Source organism: Drosophila miranda (assembly GCF_003369915.1).
Source record: "Drosophila miranda strain MSH22 chromosome Y unlocalized genomic scaffold, D.miranda_PacBio2.1 Contig_Y11_pilon, whole genome shotgun sequence".
NCBI lineage: Eukaryota > Metazoa > Arthropoda > Insecta > Diptera > Drosophilidae > Drosophila > Drosophila miranda.
This window is the reverse complement of record NW_022881594.1, coordinates 145,691-164,034: the sequence shown is the minus strand read 5'-3', so window position 1 is coordinate 164,034 and position 18,344 is coordinate 145,691. Positions and strand designations below refer to the sequence as shown.

The 18,344-nt window shown below is 45.7% G+C and overlaps 1 long non-coding RNA gene across 1 annotated transcript; it reads right to left on the bottom strand.

The window, feature by feature from the left end:
- Positions 1 to 1,733: 1,733 nt before the first annotated feature.
- LOC117189275 lies at positions 1,734 to 2,534 on the bottom strand. Its single transcript, XR_004473342.1, has 2 exons — positions 2,251 to 2,534; positions 1,734 to 2,157 (listed from the first exon to the last, which is right to left on the bottom strand). It is a non-coding gene; the product is annotated as an uncharacterized LOC117189275 (long non-coding RNA).
- Positions 2,535 to 18,344: the final 15,810 nt, after the last annotated feature.

The following is an 18,344-nucleotide window of genomic DNA, read 5'->3' as shown; positions in this document are numbered from 1 at the left end:
GAGAGAGCTGAGAATACCTTGAAAACCATTAGCGATCGCATTGCTTAGCATCTCGGTTTGTGTCAACGAGGCTTCAGCCATGGCTTCGGCTATCATTCGCTGAAGCTCGTTACTAGGCGGCGGAGCTACCACCACTGGCGGACCAGCTTCCCTAGTTTGCGGCTGATTGGCCGAAGCAGACATCGAAGCTCCCTGTGGAGCCCCCACATGGGCTTTACTCCTTGTATCAGGCATTTTTGGTACCAATAAGGTTCCGATGGTATCCCCAGCAGTTTCGTCTAATAAATTCAACGTCGATGACTGAAAAGACGTTTTGCAGACAGGACAAACCTTCTTAGAACCCACTTGTGCGCCAAAACAGGCCCTATGGAAAGTGTGACCACAAGACGTGGTAAGGAGCTGAGCCAAATATTCCACCTGAGCCTGGCAGATCAAGCAAACACTTTCTTGTAATTCTTCGTCTGCTAAATTCTCGCAACTGCCAAATACGGGCATAATATAAAATATAAAATATAATAATAAAGTAATTAAATAGATAAATAAAATTTAAGAAATTAATAAAAAAAATACAGTATCAAACAAAAAAAACAATCTGCTAGGACCATGCTTAAGTCAAAGGGAATAATAGGGTATATCTATGTGTGTGTATGTGTATGATGTTTCCCATGTACTACATTTACTGAACTACATGCATAAAGAAATTAATAATAACCCACAACTCGTAGCTATAGGCGGTCCGGGTCTTTCGCGGTGGGTAATAGTTTTATACCACGTTTCCATCCAACGACACCAGATACCCAGCCCGATGAGTATGAGTCCATTAACAACTCCTTCCTGGCAAATTGAGGCCTTTCACCCACCGTTCCTGATCGGATAATCCAAACCGAAAAAAAAGGAGCATTCCTCCAGCATTGTCCAGAAGGAACAGGAAGGAAAGGAAGACAAACGAATAAAGAAAGAAAGAACGAAACGAATAGTAATAAGCTCGATGCATCGGGGTGGTACCGGTGTTATATGTACTCATCATTCCGGCCTGCATCCTAGGAGCCCGGTTGGTCACTTACAACGGTGGCAATAGTTTAATAACCCACTGCGCTGATCCAGCATAAAGTGATAAAGCCAAAACAAACAAAACAGAATGACAACTAGAAAGACACATCTGTCCCGATACTGGTTGGGAATGTAAGGTCACATCTACATTCCACAATTTTCACAATCATTTGGGCCTTGCCGGTTTGTTGTCAGTTGCGACAACTCGGGCCCCACGTTGGGCGCCAAATAATAAACTAACTGTAGCATATTGGATATTACCAAACCTTCACGGAAGGCTGAGCAGGTGATGGTTCGTCTCCCGTCCGGGCACGTGCTTGTTCCGGCTTCCGTCTCATCGGCAAGAAATGGGGGGGTTTTTTTATTTCCCAGAACGGACGGGACACAGCTCTACTCCAACAATCATAATACTGACACAGTAGCGTTCATTAAAATTTCACGTGCAAGCTAAGTATCGACACAAATATGTACAAGAGCAAATACACCTAACTACACACACACGGACACATACACACATACAAGTCGTGCCACGGTGTTGTTGTGACCACTCATGCCCACCCTACCATGATCACCGCTCCCGGTTCATCCGGTGATCCCATAAAGAAGGCTCTTACAGCCTCCTATCCAACCCCATTACCCTCCTTTGCCCAGCATGGTCCCCGCATATAGAACTCTAGCCCCGATTCATGTTAAATCCTATATTTCATATTGAGCAATAGCACATGCATCGCACTAGTAAACTAATAAATGATTAACTCTTAATAATACACTTTAGATTGAAATTTAACTTACAAATTGAAAGAAGGGAAGGGTACATATCTCCAGCTTTTATGTTAGGCAAATAGATAATAATAATAAATAAATATGCAAAAGGGAATGTAAAAACTGTGCGCCGCGATCGTTATGGCAGGTCAGTTATTCAAGTGCATTAGCGAAAGCAACCGCAAGTAGAAAGCATAAAAGAACGTCAGAGCGACCAGCCTCGCATCTTCCCTTTTGTGCCTTGTTCTTAAGAGGGCTGGTTCTTATGCGCGGCGTAAGCGCTTATGGTTGCCAGTAGGGCATAAGGGAGAGCGCACAGCCTCTCTTAAGCGACGAAGCCCCTGACTACGTGAGGTTTTTTTTTTCGGTCATGCAATAAATAGTTGCTCATAACAAACAAACTCCAATATTTTATCTTTATGTTTTGGGATCACTTACGGCCTTCCTTTGATTTGTTTTAATAAATGCGTTGAAACAGCGATGAAAGCGCTTCCATGGACTGCGGCAACGTTCCTAAAACGAAAGCTGGAGAAATACTTTTACAAAAAAAAAACTCACGCTCTCCTCTGCCGTTTAACCGTTGTTCACTTTCGCCCTGTCACACATTCCACTTGCTATTTCTTCCGAACAGAATTTAAAAACACAACCAAAAGAAATTTACTAAGCTAATTACACTAATGACACTATAGCATAAAAATAGGAATCAGCGGTTACACTGAAGGATATAAAAAAAACGACAGTCGTTGCCGCCGGCTTCACATCTGGGCACTCCTCGGCACTTCGTATGGGGAAACGAAAATAGGTCGAGACCCAGATCTATATTTCGGGTAGAAATTGGCTGACCGTTTACATAGCTTTAATAATTTCCGCAGAATTGGACGGCCTCCAATATATCGCGGGTCCGTGACACATAAGTGGCTCGCGCCCGCAAAGCGACTGATGAGCCGATCTTTTACGCCTCCCGCTTTGTGCTGCTCGGCCTAGCGCTGGGAATTTTTGGTACGGAGCTGTAGTTGGGCGAGGAGCATAAGTCCCTTGCCGCGGGCGGAGGCCCTAATATCGGGGAAATTGTTGTTGCGAGCTTTCGTATTGGGGTTCAGACAGGTACCCAAACGATTGCCCGAAGTTTAAGCCGGTCCTAACCGCCAATCTGAAAAATTAATTTCCTACAATAAAAAAAAGCACTACCCTACGCCACGAGTGTATGTGGTGTATATTAGCGACGCTGAAATACATACCAATTGAGATTGGCTCTTAACACACTTTTACTTTATAAACGCCCAATATTTCTTTCTTTTTGCTGTATTCAGCTGTTAAGATCTTTTCCCGGTTTTTATTCCTCTTTTTTTTTCTTTATACTTGGACTGGACAAAAATAGCACGTCTGTCTTCGCCAACAGTTTTTCTTCCAAGAGACCGAGGCTAGATCTGCACAGTCTGAGACCCCCCAGTACAGCGTTAAACTTGAGAATCCTCCATTTTTGAATTGACGCCGTAATTATTTTACAAGTTTCAACTCAAAAAAACAGAAAAAAAACCGCTCTCCTTCGTTTACCTTTTAACTTGAATTGAGGCGGCAAAGTTGAGTAACATAGGGAGACCAATATCCCTTCTTGGTACTTTTCCAAATGTTCCCTTTTGTGGATCCCAGTATTTATACCTTTTTTTTTATACGTTACTCTTTCAAACCACTTCAAGCTCCAGGAGCTTCTTTGCGAGTGCGGGCTGAAGGTTCAGCGTAGCTACCTGCGTTGCGCCATATGCTTTCCGCATGTACGGCACTGCTCCTTGTGTTAAGTCGCCGTCGATCGCTGCAGCTATGGCCTCACATCCCTCGTCGCCTGTCGTGAGCTCGTCTATGTTGAGTACCTCAACCGCGACTGTCTCCTGCATGGCCTTCACGGCTGCCTTGTCCCCAAGCGCTGCCTGGATGGCCATCTGCAGCTCCTGGGTGGCGGGGTCTGAGGATTGTTGCATCCTTAGAAGCAGCTCGCCCGAGGCTGTCTTCCTGATGCCCTGAACCTTGTTTTTGAGGCTCTGGAGCGTTGGTGCTGCCTTCCCCAGTTTGAGGATGTCGGCGTATGATGCCTCCTCGGTGCATTTGACCAGCACTGCGTCTGGTCGGCCTGTCTGCTTGCGTTTCGCACGCCTGCCTCTCACCTCACTCCACTTCTGTGTAGGGTTGGTGTCTTCCGCCTTGCCGCACTGCATCTTGGTTTCCTCTTGTCGAGTGGCGTCAGCTTGGTGTCCTTGCCTGGGCCTTCCGCGCGCGCTCTTCTCCTCAGTTCGGGGTGTTGCCTCGCTCTTGTGGGCTCCTGATGCCGTTTGCGGCGCCTTAGTCGCACTGGGCTTGGTCATCCTGGGTAGGGGGCCAGTTGGGCCTGCAGTGTGATCATGGCACTGGCATCCTCCTGGCGCTGCCCTTTTATCCTCTGGCGCCTGCAGATGGGATTTGACTTCCACTTGCAACTCCTTCATGCGTGCTACCATCTTCTTGATGGCCATGTTGATCGACCTCTGGCCCTTCTCGTTCATCTGATAGAGTAGGTCGTCCAGGATTGCGCCAATCTCGTCTATGTCCTGTAAGCAGTTCCTGCTTCGCTTGGGGGGGGTTTTTCTCCCGCTACTCGATGGTGTAGGGGGGTCCCTCGGCCTCTTCAGAGTATCAGTGCCCTTGCCGCCGTCCTGCGTGGCCCCACTGGCAAAGCTGTGCAACGAGCTCTGCTTCATTGGCGGTGCTAAAGCTGCTTGTGGCGGTGTTCGGGCCACCTTTGAGGCTTTTTGGAAAGCCATTGCTCCTTGGCTTGTAGCGAATTTTGCTTCGTCGGCCAAGTGTGCCACCGGCGAAGCAGGATTCGGGGGAACATCTCTCAGGGCCTCCAGGGTCCGCGCCCCGGCCACGGGATTCCTCCACGCGTGTGAATTTGGGATGGAACTTATGCGTAGGTGTGTGTGCGGTTTGCAAGTGATCCCGCCTAGGAGTTAGGCAGTACCTTGGGAATCTCCAAGTGACGAGTGAAAAGCGCCGTCCAAAGCACTCACGGTGGGCCCCAGCGCCACTGCCCCCTTTGGGTGACCGTGGAAGTGCAACGCGCAGCCCGGATCAGAAGCCAGTCGGGGCGAGACTCGATCCTCCCAGGTGAGCACGCGGTGTCAGCAAGAGCTTGAGCTAATTTCGGGTATTTTTTTCCAGGTATGTGAGTGTGTGTGTGCGTCGGCAATTGTGGCCCTAGTATAGAGCGAGTGGCACTGGTCCGGCCACCAGCTGTGGGCAATGGCGGACAACGACACACCTACTCGAACGGCACAGGTCCGGCCGCCCAAGTGTAATGGATGTTTGTGTGTGTGTGTCTGAATGGCTGGCGGTAAGTATTTTGAGAGCCCTTTTTAATCGTATGTGTGGCTGATGGATTTTTCCTTTTCCAGGACCATAGGGCACTCTGAATGCCATGGCACTGGATCCGGCCACCAACTAAGGACGATGGCGGACACGACACACATAACTCGAACGGCACAGGTCCGGCCGCCCAAGTGTAATGGGTGTTTGTGTGTGTGTGTCTGTTTTTGGCTATTCTAGCAATCACCAACGCACTGCATTCGATTTGAATTTGTCCGGCCGTATGATTTTGCAAGTGTGTATGGCAGCATTTTTATTCGTTTATGTTTTATTTAATGGCTTTGATGTCGGCAGCGTCCGTTGTTCATTTTTGTTGTGGCATGCGAGTGATATGCATTTGTCATTTAATCCAATGCAGTGGCAGAGATTGAGATGTGTCCAATTAGTACACAGCGTTCCAGGATATCTGGTTGTCAAGATGGTACCTCATGTTGCGGGCGTAGGCCTTAATGTCATCCATGGAGAGGTCATCTGTCCACATCTCATCGTCATCATTTTCTTCATCCATTTCAGGATCCGTCTCTGAAATGGCGGCTGGCGTTGGCCCTAACGTTTTTTGTGGTGGCTGTGATCGTGGTGGTTTCTTTGACCGCCTGGCTGCTGGAGCTGGGGCAACCACTGTTGCTGCTGCCATTGTTGGTGGATTTTCCGATGTTTCTGGAACTGCTGGAACGGCAACTGCCTGGGATTGGATGAGCGAGGTGAGTAGTGACATTATCACTTCCAGCCTCTTTTCCAATCGCGTCCTCCTCTGCGTATTCTCCAACAGTGCCTGGCTGCAGGATCCCTCGAAAGATTGGCGTTTCGGCTGCATCTTCTGCCGGGAGCGGTTGTTGGCAAGCTGCTGCCGCTGCTGTCGCTGTTGTTGACAGCTGCTGTAGCTGCTGCTGTTGTGCCTGGGAACGGCTCAATGGCTGCTCTGGACGTCGTCGCCCAGTGCGTGGGCCAGAGGCAGCAGGCGTCTGTTTTTTTGTCTGTATTGGCTGTTGCTGCTTCTGCTTCTGCTGATGTTGTTGTCCTCTTCGTCGCCCAGGAGAGGAGACATTGAGTGGCGTCCATGCTGCCTGCCAGGGATTGGCTGGCGTTTGAGCTGTCTGTTGCTGCTGCTGTCGGCGCCCTGGATGTGCTGGTGTTGTTTTTGCTGGTGGCTGCTGCTCTGGCAATGGCTGCAGAAGCGAGCTGCGCTTGCGACGCAACTCCTGCATGGCCACTCGGTGCGACAGAAGGCGGCCCCTTGCTGCCTTGAATGCCGGACATCCCTTGTAGGCGCTGATGTGGGCGCCCTGGCAATTGGCGCATTTAGGAGCGTCTGCCCTTGGCTTGGCACATGCCGTGGACGCGTGGGCACCCGCACACTTCATACAGACGAATGAACGCCTGCAGTAGGTGCGGGTGTGCTTAAAAGCCTGACATCTGTGGCACTGGGCTGGGTCCACCGGCTTGGCCTGCCTCTCAACGATCACCAACTGGTTGCCCAGCTGGGTTAATTGGAGGACATCGTGGTGGCTTTCATCCGGCTTGGGGGCTATCTCCAACTCGAACTGGTCGAGTGGCTGTCCATCGGATCTCGCTTTAATGGCTCTAATAAATTTAACTGAATAGCCCAGTTCGGCCATCTGATTTGTTATTAGTTGGGTGCTTGTGGAGTGGTGGAGATCTCGCACGACGATCCGTAGCCCACGGTCACTCTTGTGCTGGTGTGTGTAGTGGCCAGTCATCGCCTCGTTGCCGCCGCCATCGCCCAGGATTGCCATGATGGCATCCCTGGTAGCCATGTCGCGGGCCTGGATACGGACACCTACGGACACATACGGACGAACGGGCCGCTGCAGCAGAGGTGGATGGGATATCATCGGTATTGGCTGTGTTTGTTGCCGTTGGCTGATGTTGTTGTTGTTGATGTGTTTGCTGCTGCTGATGTTCCTCTGGCGGCGGTGGTGGGGGGTTAACATTGCTGTTAACAGGCATCGTCTGGCTGCCGACGTAATTGTAGTTGTCGTTTTTGTGTTTGATGTCGCTGTTTGTGTGCTGATGTATGTCATCATTGTATTTGTGGTTGTGGTTGTGGTATTGGCTGTGTGCATTGCATTTGGAACCGCTGCTGTGGCCGATCGAGCGGGGTTTGTGCCATGGCTGTGGTTCGAGTTCGAACTCGCTCCCGAACGGGCACTCGAACACGAATCTTTTGTTGGCTGCTGTTCGTGCAGAGGCTGCTCGAGTGCCCTTTCGTATTGTCGCTGGTACGAGGTCGTTACCCGCTCTCTCTTTGCGCCCTCTCTCGCGCCTTGCTGTTTCCGGCTCTCTCCACGCGATGCATCGGCATACGGTGCATCGATACGTGTCTGTGTGTGTTGGAGTGTGGGAAGCGGAATTATTGGCGCGCTTGGTACCGCTTGTCTTGGCTTGGCTTGACATTGCGGTGCTTTGGCTGACGCCGCTGCCGCTGCCGACGCCGCCAATGCCTCAAGCTGCTGCTGATGGTCTGCTGCTGCTGCTGCTGGCGTTCCTGGGTATGGGCCGCCTCCACCCAGTCGCCGATCTGGAACTGCTCCTGGCTGGTGAGATTGGGAATGGCCGCCCAGCTGTTGGGGCAGGGCAGGTCGGGGATGGGGCTTGTGGCCGGAGTGGCCGTGATGGTGGTGTCGGCATTTGTGGTCCTCACATAACCGGTAATGGTGGCTGGAGCCGGTCCAGGAATTGGAGGAAGTGCCTCCAACCAAGTGGCGGAGTCGGTGGATTGGCGTCTCAGTATCGCTGCGTTTGCCACGGTGCCGGTGGCTGCGCTGTCGGCGCTGGCTTCGCCGTCGGCGGCGCTGTCGGAGCTGGCAGTGGAAATGGCTGATTTGGGGCGATCCCTGGCTGTGACGCCGGCAGTGGATCTTCTGGCAGTGGATCCGCGTGGCATAGCTGCGCTGGATTGGATTTGGTAATAAATTTTTCGACCGACGCGAGTGGAGTTTTTGTCAAGCCAAATTATTCACACAGTTTTTTATATTTATACCCGATACTCAAAATGAGTATTGGGGTATATTAGATTTGTGGTAAAAGTGGATGTGTGTAACGTCCAAAAGGAATCGTTTCCGAGCCCATAAAGTATATATATTCTTGATCAGCATCAATAGCCGAGTCGATTGAGCCATGTCTGTCTGTCCGTCTGTCCGTGTGTCCGTCTGTCCGTCCGTCCGTCTGACCGTCTGTCCGTCTGTCCGTCCCCTTCAGCGCCTAGTGCTCAAAGACTATAAGAGCGAGAGCAACGATGTCTTGGATCCAAACTTCTGTGATATGTCACTGCTACAAGAATATTTCAAAACTTTGCCCCGCCCACTTCCGCCACCACAAAGAGCGAAAATCTGTGGCATCCACAATTTCGACGATACGAGAAAACTAAAAACGCAGAATCGTAGAAGATGACTATATCTTCGAGAGTGCAAAATCTGAACCAGATCGTATAATTATTATAGCCAGCATCACGAAAACAATTTCATTTTTTCTCGCCCTGTCTCTCTCTAACACACACGTAGCATAGGCGGCTTTGCTTAGAGTAAAACATTAGCGCCTAGATCTCAGAGACTACAAAAGCTAGAGCAACCAAATTCGTTATCCACACTCCTAATATATCGGACCGAGACGAGTTGGTTTCAAAATTTCGCCACACCCCCTTCCGCCCGCGCAAAGGATGAAAATCTGGGGTTATTAAAAAATCTCAGAGACTATTAAGGCTAGAGTAACCAAATTTGGTATCCGCACTCCTGTTAGATCTTACTATAAAACGTGTATCTCAAAATTTCGCCCCACCCCCTTCCGCCTACACAAAGGACGAAAATCTGTTGCATCCACAATATTGCACATTCGAGAAAACTAAAAACGCAAAATCATAGATAATGACCATATCTATCAGATTGCTGAATCTTGATCAGATCGGATCATTTTTGTAGCCAAAAGCAAGAAATCAATTTGCAGTATCGGGTATAAATGCAGAGTTGCGGTCTCCGCAGCAACTCACAACGTTCCCCCTCGTTTTTTTTATGCATTCTCAGCGTTTTGCTGCACTTAATGAACAACAGGCGATGGTCTGGCCCGAGACGCTTTGTTTACACTTGGCATTAAAACTGGAAAAACAAAGGGAAATAACCAAAAATTCTAGTATGAAGAAAAAAGTACTCTGGTGTGGCGGAAAAAAACTACAATCTTGATCTACAAATGAAGTTTTTTTACAGTGAAATATATACTTGACTTGTAGTGAAACGCAGCCCCGAAATTTTCATCATAAAAACTTCGTAATTAAGATGAATGCGTGAGGAGATGGGGCTGGAGCTGAGACCAAGCATGACTTCATGCTGAACAGCCTCCGAGTGGCATCCGCAGATAAAAAGCAACAAAATATAGTTGTATACAAGAAATGTTTAGCTGGCACCGAAATACGGACAGCTCACAAGCACATGGACACATGCTTAACTTAACTAAAGTGGATATACACACATGCATCGCATATACATGCTCTATATTGGGTATATACATAAGTACTACTCGTACTCGCTGTGCACTTCATAAACAACTGTCTGGCCTACATCATGTACTCGTACAACACACAACAAAAGATTTGAGGGGGGTGTGTGTGGAGTGGGAGAATTGGGGGGATGTCAGTCAGTGCCCCGCACGTTTCGATAATTTCGAATAATTAAGCCCAGACGAGGCGGCAGTACTGGGACTTTCACGATTCTCCCCGGAACTTCCAAAAGCCCTGAAAATGGCAAGATTTTAAAAAAAAAATTAATTAAAGATCACTTTGACTTAGCACCCCTTTTGGGACTACGCCCTTGTGTCCCGCTAAAAGTAGAAAACGAATAAACAAAAGCTTTGTGGGCGGAGCCAGATCGGCAAACGAATGAATCCAGCCAACGATTTAGGTAGTAGTCGTATATGGGGAGGAAGGGGAAACTGAGAGCTGGTCGCTCGAATCTCCACATATCGCCTAATCGATGGATTATTTAATTGTAATTGGTAATAAGAAATTCAAATTCAGCTCTCGGTACATGTGTAATGTGGTATGTGAGGACGGAAGCACTCGACGCCAAAAGTCCATGCAAATGAAACGAGGCTTGGATTACTCCCGAACCCGATTGGGTAAACATGGAACTGGACTCCGTTTACTGCTGTTGCACACTATCTGAGGGGATCGACTGACGGTCAGGCACGATTATTTCGTTTATTTCTTATTTATTTTTTTTTCTTGAAAGAAACAATAGACACTTGAGAAAACGAGCCACCTTCGGCGTTTCCTTTTAGGGCATCAAAAAAGTGATCGTGACCATTGCCGGCCCACATTCGAAAATCGTTTTTCAAAAACTCTCGTTCGTTCTGGCGATGATGTCACAGTTTGAGTGTATATATATAAAGTATATATATTCTTGATCAGCATCAATGCTCAAAGACTATAGGAGCTAGAGCAACAATGGTTTGGATCCAGACTTCTGTGATATGTCACTGCTACAAGAATATTTCAAAACTTCGCCCCGCCCACTTCCGCCCCCACAAAGGACGAAAATCTGTGGCATCCACAATTTTAAAGATACGATAAAACCAAAAACGCAGAACCGTAGAGGATGACTATATGTTCTAGAGTGCAAAATCTGCAAAAGATCGTATAGTTATTATAGCCAGCATCAAGAAAACAATTTCATTCTTTCTCGCTCTGTCTCTCTATAACACACAGGTTTCATGGTCGGTTTTGCCAATTGCAAAATATGAGTTCAAGGATCTCAGAACCCATAAGAGCTAGAGCAACCAAATTTGGTATCCACACTCCTGTGATATCGGACCTTGACCGTTTTGTGTCAAAATTTCGCCACAAATTTCGCAAAGGACGAAAATCTATTGAGAAAATCTAAAAGACTATTAAGGCTAGAGTAACCAAATTTGGTGTCCGCACTTCTGTTAGATCTCACTATAAAACGTATATCTCAGAATTTCGCCCCACCCCCTTCCGCCCCCACAAAGGACGAAAATTTGTTTCATCCACAATATTGCACATTCGAGAAAACTAAAAACGCAGAATCATAGATAACGACCATATATATCAGATTGCTGAATCTGGTTTAGATCAGATAATTTTTATAGCCAAAAGGAACAAATCAATTTGCAGTGGCTACGCAGCGCCCGACGTCACGCTCAGACTGATTTTCTGTAGAGGCGTCTGCCGGAGGAGAGCCATACTGACTTAGTATCGGGTATAACTGTAGAGTTGCGGTGTCCGCAGCAACTCACAACGTTCCCCCTCGTCTATGATTCTGCGTTTTTAGTTTAGTTTTTTTTTTTTAGTTTTGCCGCATGGTTTGCATAAATTTCCATTTGGATTTCCATTGCCATTGCCATTGACTGCCTCGTTAGCTAGCCCCTTAGACCCATCAACTTTTGATTGATTTGATCCGATACGCTACGCTGCTCAGCTTAGCTAAAGATTCGATTATAAAACAAAAGATATACAAAAAGGGTAATAAAAGAGTAACGAACAAGATTAAGAACCATTAACCATAATATGTGCGTAAACAACACACACATTTTAAACCGAATCATATCAAATGCAAAAAAAAACAAAACGAAAACAGAAAACCAATTAAAGATAATAAAACTATTATAACGAAAAGAAAAAGAAATGAAAATTCAAGAATGCATAAATCTTACATTTGCAATTACAAAATATTTACTCTGGTACAAAATGGTACATACAGTAAAGATATTCGTTTATACAATATTTACTGTCTATATAACCATTATATACTACTGTTCAATTTCATTATTCGTATGTTAATAAAAACAATTTCAGACTAACTTAAACTTACAGTCTGCTCTGAATACGGGTTAAATTCTAGTGCTGTGCCAGTTGATTATTACTCGTACAATAAATACTATAGCTTAGAGCCATCCTGCGTCCCTGGTCACCGGTGGATCAAGCCTTCAGAACAACAAAATCAATCAAACAACAACAATCAATTCAAAAATCAATCAAACAACAAACAAAAATTGAACACTACAGCTAAAAATCTTGTACAGGCTTCTACAGCTGAAAATCTTGTACAGGCTGAAATATTCTACATTCTACAGCTGAAAATCTTGTACAGTCTGAAAATATTCTACATTCTACAGCTGAAAATCTTGTACAGGCTTCTACTGCTGAAAATCTTGTACAGGCTGAAATATTCTTCATTCTACAGCTGAAAATCTTGTACAGGCTGAAAATATTCTACATTCTACAGCTGAAAATCTTGTACAGGCTTCTACTGCTGAAAATCTTGTACAGGCTGAAATATTCTACATTCTACAGCTGAAAATCTTGTACAGGCTGAAAATATTCTACATTCTACAGCTGAAAATACATTAATTATGTATAGTACATGTATAATACATACTACATTAAATAAATAAAATAAAAAACAAATTATTATTATTATTATTGTTATTATTATTAAAATTAATATAATTATACTACATACTACAAAATATTTTCTAACGTCTTATTTAATAATTTAATTTTTTGGTCCATTATTTGGAGAGCCATGAACACTACAGTTGTAGCATAATATACTGGGTTTCTGTTGAAATCTTCTTTAAACGATACTTTCATTATGTTTATAAAAATTGTTGATAAATGCTTGCCACGCTCCTCGAAGGTATTGCTGTTCATGTTGTTAAAACATATTGTTTCGACTTGACAAGCCCCCACTCTCAACCTCCCTCAATACTAAATCGAGTGGCTTGATTGTTCAAAGTGATCTACAAATTTGAATCAAGTTTGGTGTTCGATCTCGCTCGCCTTTTGGTATATCAAAATTTAACGATCATAAAGAATAATCATAAAATAATCGACACATCAATATCAATTAGCAATCAATTGGTTACGCTTTATGCTTTGAATACTGTTCAGAATGGAGCTTTAGATAAAGCCCTGGGCAGTGCTGAAATCTTGCGATTTATAGGCGGCTCTTTTCGTAAATTTCAAGGCGGCTTCTTCTGTGGGATCTGATCCCTCCAGCCGTCAGCTCAACGTCTTCTCCGCTCTGTTGTGTTCTGTTCTGTTCTTTTCCGTTCTGTCTGCTGTCTGCTTTGATGCTTGAAATGTGTAAGAAATCGGCTAATCACACATGAGACCTGGCTAATTTGAATATTCCCCCACTGGTTGTTTATCAATAGCCTACGAATTGGGAATCAGAAAGGTAGCTCTTTTGTAGGTAGCTCTTCGGCTAATGTTGCTTTAGTATGCAAACAAATTGAGGATTGTAAATGACGCCCCTGGGGTCAAAATTTGTCGTTGATAAGATAAACAGAATCGCACAATCACCTTCCTTAATTGGCCCTTTATTTGATATTTTCTTGTCTCCCATCTTAACCTCTTCCCCATTCTGGTATTTGTTTTTCCACCTGAGTACGAGTATTTGCCCAAGCAATTGACAAACAACTTCATTGTTTGTCCAAGCTGAAGCTCGACCCAAAGTCTTACTAAGACATCGGTTGACAGAATGGCGTAATATCACAATAATTAACAGAAAACTTAACAGCAAACGATTACAAAAGTGAGCAACTCCTCTCTCAGTCGCATCTGACCCTAGCAATTAAGAGCACTACTTTCAGAAATATTGATGTAGTCAAGGTAATCTATACTTATTGCGAAAAGCTTCGGAAAACACAAATTGCCCTTAAACTCTTAAACATTTGCTTCATCTACGGAAACCAGTCGAAATCACAGAGTATACGGAGTCTGGAGTGGAATTTTATTCCCCCTTCTCTTGGAGCTCACATATGTATATACTATAACACTGGTAAAAAAAAAATACTCGTATCATTCTGGAATTTGAGAATAAAGTGTGTCCCAAAGGAAAGGGAGTCCAACGACATTATTACTAGTTTTAAAAGAAAAATAATAATGAGATTATCTTCATTCGCGATTCGAAAACTGTTTCGACTTTTCATTTTTTCTTTGAGTGAATTTATATTTATAAACCTTTCAGCCCTGTTCTTCTTTCTGTCTGTGGGAACATCTGGAATTTGGAGACTGAGAGAGCTGGAGCCTAGGAAATTGCCCAACAAAATTGGCTCTGAGTTGCACACCGAATCCTCTACTAAAGTTCTTTGTGTTGGTGCAGCTGCAAAAGTGAAATCAGCAAATGACAACACTTCGGAAAGAGTAACTAGAAGGGGGACAGACGTGATTAATGTAAAGTTTTTAACGCGATAAACTGAATATGTATATGTCCAGCTGCACAGGATCAGCCGCGTTTCTCCGATCGTCTGTCAATAATTTATACTATATACGTACTGTCTTACACTGCTATAACATTCTCACATGATATTTTACCATACCCTTCCCGAATACGTGATGTGATCAGATCGAGAGACCCTCTAGCTGCGTGGGAGGAGGAGAGCAGAGTAAACACTAAACTAAATTGCTTGTCCATAAAGTCTGTTTTTTGGCAAACTGTGCTTGGATTGTTTATCCGATTTATGGCATTATTATACCCGATACTCAAAATGAGTATTGGGGTATATTAGATTTGTGGTAAAAGTGGATGTGTGTAACGTCCAAAAGGAATCGTTTCCGACCCCATAAAGTATATATATTCTTGATCAGCATCAATAGCCGAGTCGATTGAGCCATGTCTGTCTGTCCGTCTGTCCGTCCGTCCGTCTGTCTGTCCGTCCGTCTGTCCGTCCCCTTCAGCGCCTAGTGCTCAAAGACTATAAGAGCTATAGCAACGATGTTTTGGATCCAGACTTCTGTGATATGTCACTGCTACAAGAAAATTTCAAAACTTTGCCCCGCCCCTTTCGCTCCCACAAAGGGCGAAAATCTGTGGCATCCACAATTTCGATGATACGAGAAAACTAAAAACGCAGAATCGTAGAAGATGACTATATCTTCTAAAGTGCAAAATCTGAACCAGATCGTATAATTATTATAGCCAGCATCAAGAAAACAATTTAATTTTTTCTCGCCCTGTCTCTCTCTAACACACACGTAGCATAGCCGGCTTTGCTTAGAGTAAAACATTAGCGCCTAGATCTCATAGACTATAAAAGCTAGAGCAACCAAATTTGGTATCCACACTCCTAATATATCGGACCGAGACGAGTTTGTTTCAAAATTTCGCCACACCCCCTTCCGCCCCCGCAAAGGACGAAAATCTGGGGATATTCAAAAATCTCAGAGACTATTAAGGCTAGAGTAACCAAATTTGGTATCCGCACTCCTGTTAGATCTTACTATAAAACGTGTATCTCAAAATTTCGCCCCACCCCCTTCCGCCTACACAAAGGACGAAAATCTGTTGCATCCACAATATTGCACATTCGAGAAAATTAAAAACGCAGAATCATAGATAATGACTATATCTATCAGATTGCTGAATATGGATCAGATCAGATCATTTTTATAGCCAATAGGAACAAATCAATTTGCAGTGGCTACGCAGCGCCCGACGTCACGCTCAGACTTATTTTCTGTCTCTCTCGCACGCACTCTTTGTCGTGTCGTTTAATATTAGCGGCGTCTGCCGGAGGAGAGCCATACTGAATTAGTATCGGGTATAACCGTAGAGTTGCGGTGTCCGCAGCAACTCACAACGTTCCCCTCGTTTTATATTCTCTTTCTCCCGACTGTTATCTATGTTTCCTTTCCACCTCCTGGGCGAAAGGACACAGCACAAATTCTGCAGGTGAAAGGTACGCGAAAGCAAAGAGAAGGCCAAACGGCCAATCTCCGACGGTGCTAGATCGACACTTTCTCTCCGCCGATCTGCTCGCGACCAAGGGACGGGCCCTCCTTATCTGCCGCGTCGCGCTTGACCACTAAAGTGCCGACTCCAACGCCTCGGGAAGCTAGCCGCTTGGGGGGACCGAGCGCTCCCCAAATGTCTTCTCCCTCTGCTTCCACGCTCGCTTCTCCGATGGCTGAGCGCTTTCCAGACAATCCCAAAGGTTTAAAAGCCACTTTGTTAGGCTTGCGGCTGCTGTTGTTTGCTGGCTGGCTTCCTTGGACGATCGAATCCGCACTGATAAACTCGATTTACTAAGCGCCAAGACTACAAATGGGACAACTCTTTATTCTCCTTTAGCCCTTCTCTTCTCTTCCCGCAGCACTTACCCCAATCGGACTCAGCGCTATACGGCTTCTGACGACTGAATAGCCCACTCGCCTTCAACCAAGAATCTCGCAGTCGAATCTTGGACTTAGATATTTAGATTCCCTAGAGTTTTTCTCTTCACTAAATTCTTGGTTTTTCCTTTTCGTCGGACCGATACGCAACCGACTCAATTGACTTTCACGAGGGAATAGCCGATAGGGACGCCAACGTTCTGGCGGCAAATCCTCTAACAGGTCCCTGGATGCATTTTCAACAGAGATAGCCTGACGTTTTGACCTGTTACCGTCTTTTTGGTTTTCCCTTGACCTGTCGTTCGCCTGCCGCTCTGAGCACTAGATGGCGCCACAAAAAAAATTAACATTTCCTGCTGCAAGCGCTACAAAAGCCCCCCGAAAGATCAGGATTGGGGGTCACACTCCCAAGAATGATAACAGGACAGCTTGAATCAGTTGGTTTACTGACGAAGATCTTTCGCGTGAAACCGTCCTACGTAACGACCCTGCAAATCCTCTAACTCATAGTAGGCCTGCCCTATCTTCTTTTTGACCCTGGCCTTCAGAAAGGCCGCACCCAACTTCGCGCAGTACCCTGACTGAAAATTGCTCTGCCTGAAATTTCTTCGGAACACCTCCTGGCCGACATTGTAGGATATGTCTCTCGACCGTAAGTTATACTGCCGTTCATTCTTATCGTTCTGTTTTTTCATGACTTCTAGAGCCTTGCTTCGAACCAAGTCTAATGAATCCTCCCGCGAGAAAACTGCTGACCTGTCGTCCATCACCCGCAATGCTCTCAGAAGCTTGTATGTTGCCCCGGACGTGATGAAATGCTGTCCGAACACCATATAATAAGGAGTTGCATTCAGACTTGCATGCACCGCCGAACGCAATGCGCAGCAAATGCTGCTGAGGTGCTCGTCCCAGTCCTTCTGATCCTCGCGCACATAAGATCGGATTGCTGCAATCACCGAGCGATTTACACGTTCGGAAGCATTAGCTTGGGGTGCGTACAGGGCCGTGAGAGTGTGCGAAACTTTATATTCCCGGAGCAATGCCTCAGACTTAAATTGTGTGCCATTGTCGGATACTTTTGTCTCCGGAACCCCGAAAGCATGAAAAAGATCTTGCTGCATTTATTTGACTACCACGTCCGCGGTCAACTTCTTCACTGCCTTAAGAAACACATATTTAGAATAGTGATCGAGGACGATAAAGATGCCTATATGTCCACTTCTTGAACGGGGATATGGCCCCAGGAAATCTACATATAATTTCTGGAAGAAACGTTGTGACTCGGGCGCAATTCCAATCTTCGGTCTCTGGATTGTATTGGGGGCCTTGGTAGTCTTGCAGACATCACAAGCCTGGATATACTTCTTCACATCGGCAACCAAACCAGGCCAGTAATAATACCGCCGTATCCTTTCTAGGGTTTTGTGAATGCCTCCATGGGAAGCCAGTGGATTGTCGTGCGCGTTACGCAAAACGTAACCACTAACCCTTGAGGAATCCAGAGTTTCCAAATGAACACATCATGTAGCACCTCTCCTGTTGCGTGATCTGACCTACGATAAAACAAGTTATCTACAATTTTGAGATCTGGCAACTTATCAATATTGGCCCTAACCCTTTCTACGATCTCCACGTAATCTTCTGCCTTGAATTCTGGCGTCGTCACTTCCTCCTCATTTACGCGAGAAAGAGCATCCGGAACCACATTAAGCCTGCCGCTACGATGCTCGATTTTAAACGAGAAACTCTGCAGCTTTACTGCCCATCGGGCTAGACGTGAGTGTAAGTCAGTTTGTGACATGAGCCACTTTAAAAAGGCGTGATCAGTGATTACAGTAAATTCATGCCCCTCGATGTAAGCTCTGAACCTATTTATGCAAACTATTGCGGCCAGACATTCTTGTTCGGTGACCGAATAATTCTTTTGGGCTTTGTTGAGTTTTTTCGATACAAACGCAATCGGATATTCGTCCCCCTCCGGCGTCTTCTG